The sequence below is a fragment of the Tursiops truncatus genome, chromosome 8, assembly GCF_011762595.2.
Source record: "Tursiops truncatus isolate mTurTru1 chromosome 8, mTurTru1.mat.Y, whole genome shotgun sequence".
NCBI classification, from domain to species: domain Eukaryota; kingdom Metazoa; phylum Chordata; class Mammalia; order Artiodactyla; family Delphinidae; genus Tursiops; species Tursiops truncatus.
This window is the reverse complement of record NC_047041.1, coordinates 62,775,344-62,781,846: the sequence shown is the minus strand read 5'-3', so window position 1 is coordinate 62,781,846 and position 6,503 is coordinate 62,775,344.

The following is a 6,503-nucleotide window of genomic DNA, read 5'->3' as shown; positions in this document are numbered from 1 at the left end:
AGGATAAAACCGATTTATGGCTAAATGTCAGCATTCTCAAAGCTGTAAAGCAATAGAAGAAGGCAAACGAAAACTAACTTTCGAAAATACAAGAATTGAACAGGATTTTTAAAATAAAAATATTGACAACAAGCAGAAAACCCCTCAAACGTATAAAAGCTTGTTTAAATATATAAAAACAACCAAGATATCAATAACTAAATACACAAAGAAGTTAAGTATGTAATTCATGAGGAGAAATAAAATTACTATACAAGTGCATGGGGAAACGTTCATTGTCCTTGAAAAATCAAACATTTTAAACTTAAAACAACCTTGAAAAATATTGAATCATTATGTTTTACACCTAGAACTAATATAATATTATAAATCAATTATACTTTAATTTTAACAAAAACCTTGACATAGCACTTAACATCTACTAAAGTTGCAAAAGTGTTTTAAAATTATAACACATGTTAGCAAAGTAGAAAAATAATGGAGTCACAATAATACTTTGAATATTTTAAAAATTGATTTATATACATATTAAGACAATGATAAGTTCATTAAGCTGAAGTGATATAGTTAAATATGTGTCATTTTATCTTCACTAAATTAACAAAACCTTAACCTCAATGGAAGGTGACATTGCAAAAACATTGCTTCACCCCATCCTCCTCCAGACATAAAATGCCACTTCTTCATTTTCAGTACACTCAGTCCATTTCAAAATAAAGTATCTAAAGATATGAATTAAATAAAGTACTGCCACAGTTTAGGGAAAGGGTTTTCAAAGTAAAAGCAAAAAAAGTCTTGAGTGAGTTTATCCACTTTCGTGGTTTTCAATACCATCACTATGTTAATGATTCTCAAAACAGATTCCTAACCCGAACCTCTGCCCTGAACTTCAGACTCAAACATCTGTCTGGCCATCTGACCTCTCCAAATGGATGTCAAATGTAAATGTCCAAAACTGACCACCTGTTCTCCCTTCCTCCTCCCCCAAACACACACACACACACACACACACACACACACACACACACACACACACACACACACACACCATGGACAAAGTAGTTTCTCTAACAGTCTTCACCTGTTAATAGCAAGTCAATTCTTTCAATTGCTCAGGCTCCAAACTTGGAGTCATCCTTGAGTCCTCTCTTTCCTTTCAAAGCTGAATCAGGTCATCAGTTCTCTACTTAAAACCTACCATGTCTCTCCATCTATCATATCTGTAAAAGCTGAACTGCTCACTGTTCCCTAAAGGCCCCACCACCTCTCTGACCTTTTCTCCTACGCCTCTCCCCTCCCATCACTCCTCTTGGTCAGACTGGCCTCCTTGCTGTTCCTCAAATACACCAGGCACATGCCCACCTGAAGGACCTGTTTCCTCAGCCAGGAATGTTTTCCCCTCCATACTCAAATGTGGTACATGCCTCACTGCCTGCAGATCTTTACTCAAAAGCCAAAACAACTTTCTCAGTGAAACAAACACACGAAAAACTCCCTGCTTTGGATTTTCTACTTTATCACTATCTAAAAGTATATATATATATATATATATATATATATATATATATATATATAAAATCTTTCACTTGTGTATTTTGTTTATTATCTATATTTCCTTAGAAGGTAAGCCTCTGAGGGCAGAGATGGTTTTCTGTTTTGTTCACTGACGTATCCACAGTGCCCAGAACAGTGTCTGCCACCACATGGTGAGCAATGGATAAATGTTCACTGCATAAATTACAGGGGAAAGGAAAGCAGGTAATACAATGTGGTAAAGATCAGAGACAGGAGGAAACATTCTCATTAACAGAAAACCAAAACAAACAAATAAACAAAAACCCAGAAAACTAGCTTAGGGAGATTATTAAGAATACAGGTGTGGGAATTCCCTGGTGGTCCAGTGGTTAGTACTCTGAGCTTTCACTGCCGAGGACGCAGGTTCAATCCCTGGTCGGGGAACTAAGATCCCAAGCCGAAAGCCACAGCCAAAAAAAGAATACAGGTGTGGTAGTGCAAAAGGTTCTACAAAGTATAAATAGGTGTCTGGGTCACCAAGATAGAGGCTGGAGGCCAAATATTCTCTGACAAAGAAGACTGGCCCCCTCCCTAGTTCGTAGTTTACATCAGGCTCCATCTTCAGAATCAGTCCCCTGAAGGGTAAGAATGCCAGAATCTGCACCATGCCCTGCCCTAAAGACATACCCTGGCCCTGGAAGGTGGCATGGAGGGGCTGATGGGACAAGGAGATGCCTAAGATAATGTTTGTCTCATTTAGGATACTCTCAAGTAAGGTAAGGTAACAGAAATCTCAACCTCTCACGGCCTCTTTTGGACCATCACTCTGCTTTGAGTCTCCCTTCATTGGCACTGCTATCTTCCCACCTCCCAACATTCACTGGGGAATATTGCCATCAGTCTGGATAACTTAGTGTCTCTGTGGGTAATACCTTCTACATCTTAAAGTCTCTGACTCCTGTGTCCCCAATGAACTTTGCCCTTCTTGCCACTTAGGCCACTCATCCTTTGGCCACACTCTGAGCCTTGTCATCACCTTGAAGGGCTCCATTGTCTGACAAAACCCCCATTCTCCAAACATGACCATACTTGTAGCTCTCCTTCCCTTACCTCACGACCTCCTTTGTCTCCTTATCCTTCCATCTTCTTGTCAACACATACTTTTTAGCAGTGGTGGGGGAAATTCCTTTCCCCTTTGGACTGGGACCAGGGTGTCCATTTCCAGCCCCCTGACATCTGGATTCTCTACCACACTTCCAGAGCTGCTCCCTCTGATGTCATGAGACTTCTATGTTGCTAAACTAGAGGGACACTTCAGTCCTTATCTGATTAGTCCCCTTCTCTACGTTGACCACTTCCTCATTCTTGAAATTCTCTTCTCCTGGGGCTACCAAGACACCAGTAAGTCCTCATTTTCTTCTGTCTCCTTGGATGCTCTTTTTCCATCTTTGTCACTAGTTCCCTTTTTCCTCCATCAACCCCATAAATATTGTTGTTCTTTGGGTTTACTTCTCCTCTCATTTTACAAATCCTTCTCAGATTCTCTCTCTCAGGCCCAGGTCTCAATGATCACTCAAACGCCAATGATGCCCAAATCTAAAACTTGGGCATGGATATATAGCTGATCACCCATTGGATATTGCCACCAGTGTGCCCCTCAGGGACCTTAACCTTAATATGTCCAAAATTGAACTTTCTATTCTGTAACTTGAACTCCCCTTTCTCTTCACTAAGGCATCATACTCTGTGTGAAATGCCAGAATCTAAGTTAAGACCAGCAGATGCTGCCTCTCCCCTGGATAGAAAGGGAAACTTGAATAGTATTCATTATTACCAATTTCAGATGCATTAAAATGTCCCAAACCTACCTTTGATTCAGCACGTTGGTGAATATAAAATCACTTACAATCTTATTTTCCTCTTAAAGTCCTGAGTTGCTCAACTGTAAATTCTTTTCCCACCGATGATTTCAGGGGGAAATACGGTGCCTTGGCCAGCTGCTCCTCTTGGGTTGGCAGTTGACATGAGTCATGCAATACAGAGCAGGGTCTAGGTGAGCAGATACAGTGCATTTGTCTGCATGGTTAAAAATGAGTTTTGCTTTACTGCAGATATTCAGCTTTCTATGAGAAGAGGATGGGTCACATGTAAAGCTAAAAACAGATGTCCTATGAGAACCCTCCAGGAAAGTGCCTAGGTTTCTGGGTCTTGTATTCTCTTGTGGGCTCTCAGAGGCAGGTCCCAGGACTTTCTAGGACTGAGAGTTTCCTAGAAAGGCAGATGCAAGATCTGGTAATGGAGCTTTCAAAACTGGCTGGGAGCAAAACAGTCCCTACTGACACAGCTCCCCTTGGGTATCACTGTGATCAAGGGATGCAGAGTAATCGGATGTCTGAGAAAGAAGAAAGCTTGGATAGGATTAATTTAACCTACTCAGTCCGTCATCTGTGTAAGAGAAACCTCTTGGGGGCTTCCCTGGTGGCGCAGTGGTTGAGAGTCCGCCTGCCGATGCAGGGGACACGGGCTCGTGTCCCGGTCCGGGAAGATCCCACATGCCGCGGAGCGGCTGGGCCCGTGAGCCATGGCCGCTGAGACTGCACGTCCGGAGCCTGTGCTCCGCAACGGGGAGAGGCCACATCAGTGAGAGGACCGCGTACCGCAAAAAAAAAAAGAGAGAGACCTCTTGGTGCGTGATGCAAGAAACCGAAAACTAACTAACTACTTTGAGAAAGAAAAACAGGGGCATGGGGCTTATTGGAAGGATAAATGATTGTTTCAATAGCAACCAAACTAGAGGAATGGGAGGGAAACCCTGAGTTTGGGCCTCGGTCAGATATAACTGGAACCAAGGATTCAATATCTAGTGTTCTCTCTGCATGCTGGCTTCAACTTTTCCCACTACAGACCGGGCTCCTCAGTGAGGCTGAGTGCCAATAGCTCCCTGGCCTCTCACATCCCACCTGCCCCTGCAGAGAGGAACTGGCTTAGTCTCTCTCTGCTCTGAGAAGGGACTCTGGCCTGGCTCAGGGTGGGGACTGACCCCCATACTGAAACCATGCAGGCCCATGTAGGGGCCTTCCCAGTGACAGGCCCCTCTGTGTCCCCGCTGATTTTTGATCGGGAAAAGAGGCTACGGAAGTACACTGTGACCTCCTAAGCCCTCCTTGTGGAACAAAGAACAGGTCCCAGCAGTTAATGTTTGGGGAAGTAAAGAATGCAGAAACAAAGATAAGGCAGTCAAGAAGGAGAGTAGGCATAACTTAAACAATAAATCAGTCACAAGGACCCCCAGTTCTGTTTCAGAGGTAAAGATAGGTCTGACGCACATTCTTAAGTTGTTCTGCAGATACTAAAAACCCCACCAGGTGGAGGAAGTTGACTGCCTGCTGACCACCAGCACGTTGCCCCCAGACCGGTTGGACCCAGAAAGTTGATGATGTTGACTCCTGAAGTACCACCCTGTTACCTTGCTACCAACCAATCCGAAGGATGTACACAAGCTGATCACACACCCCGAAACCCCCTCCCGCACTCTGACTTTGAAAACCCTTCCCCAAAAGCCATCCAGGAGTTTAGGACGTTTGATCATGAGCGGCCCCTTTCTCCTTGCTTAGCACCTGCAATAAACGCCATACTTTCCTTCACCACGACTCGGTGTCAGTAGATCGGCTTTGCTGCACAGAGGGCAAGCAGACCCAAGTCTGGTCTTGTAAAAATACCACCGATGGCTGGGCTGTGAGGAGATCTGAGAGCCCTCTTGAGTCAGGTGATCACGGGATCAATCAGCTATGCCAAGGAGACAGAGTCCCAAAGCACGGACCCACTCACTGGGCACCCACCCCATGTTAATAAAAACACTTCTCAGGGCAGAAGGAAGTATTAGAACATTACAATTACAATACTATAATTAGAATACAGGCATTCACCCCTAGCAAGGATTGCTACATCACTGCTAAGTAAGTGTTTTTCAATCTTTATCCAAAACACAGTCAAATAGCCTTAATACATTGCCCATGCTAAGTTCAAGGGTTAAAGCACATGGGAACATGGCTGAGCCCTCTCTCCTTGCTCTGTCAGCTGCTCTCCCTCTGCTGTACTTCTAAGGCATCAACCCCTCTCATCTGTCCCAAGCTGCCCGAAAGTGTCTTCACAAGCTGCCCTCTGTATTTCCCTCCCTCACACCATCTTATCTCTGAGTTGCTCTCTCTTTTTATTATGCCCAAAGGGAGAGCCTTGAAGTCGCCTCCCTGCCAAGGGAAAATGCAAACAGATGTAAATCTGCATGTGCTCCAGTTTCACAGAAGGAGCCTGGTGGTTGAGGAAGAATTTCCTTCCCAGACGGAGTGCGGAGGAAAGGGAGAAGGGGAGGAGCGCTCATGTCGCAGACTCCCCAGGTGGGTCTGGTTCTCTCCCTGGGTGAAGCCAGGGATTCCCTGTGCGAGAGCCTCCAGATGTGCGAGCCAGTGTGGGTGAGCTCGTGGAGCCAGTGTGACACACGAATGACAACCAGTGAAGCAGTAGATGGGGGTTGTGCCAGCCTGATCCAAGCCAGGATCCAAGCCTTCTGCCTCTGGCCTGCAGTTGAATTTGGTTTTCTACACAGATCCTTGTAGTTCTCTAAGATTTAGCTCTTATTCACCTTCTAGCTACATTGGTTAAGATCCTCCCCCTTTAATTTCAGCCTTTACATAGAACCTTCTGCCCCAGCCTTGTTGGCAAGCACTCCAGCCAAGATCATAACAGCAACACCCCGGGGGCTCAACAGCAGCGGCCAAGGAATAAGAAAGGAAGAGAAGCCGCGGCCCGTGCCAAGGGCGAAGGGATGCTTAGCTCCAAAGCACAGCCCTGACCTCCACCTGCCCGAACTCCTGTCTCTGCTGGGGCTGCTCAGCGTTCAGGGACCAGGGGCTAGGAAGGGGCATGGGGGTGGCTATGCCCAAGGCTCAGGCACAGGGGCCCGGGCACAGGGGAGGCAGTACCGGGAACAC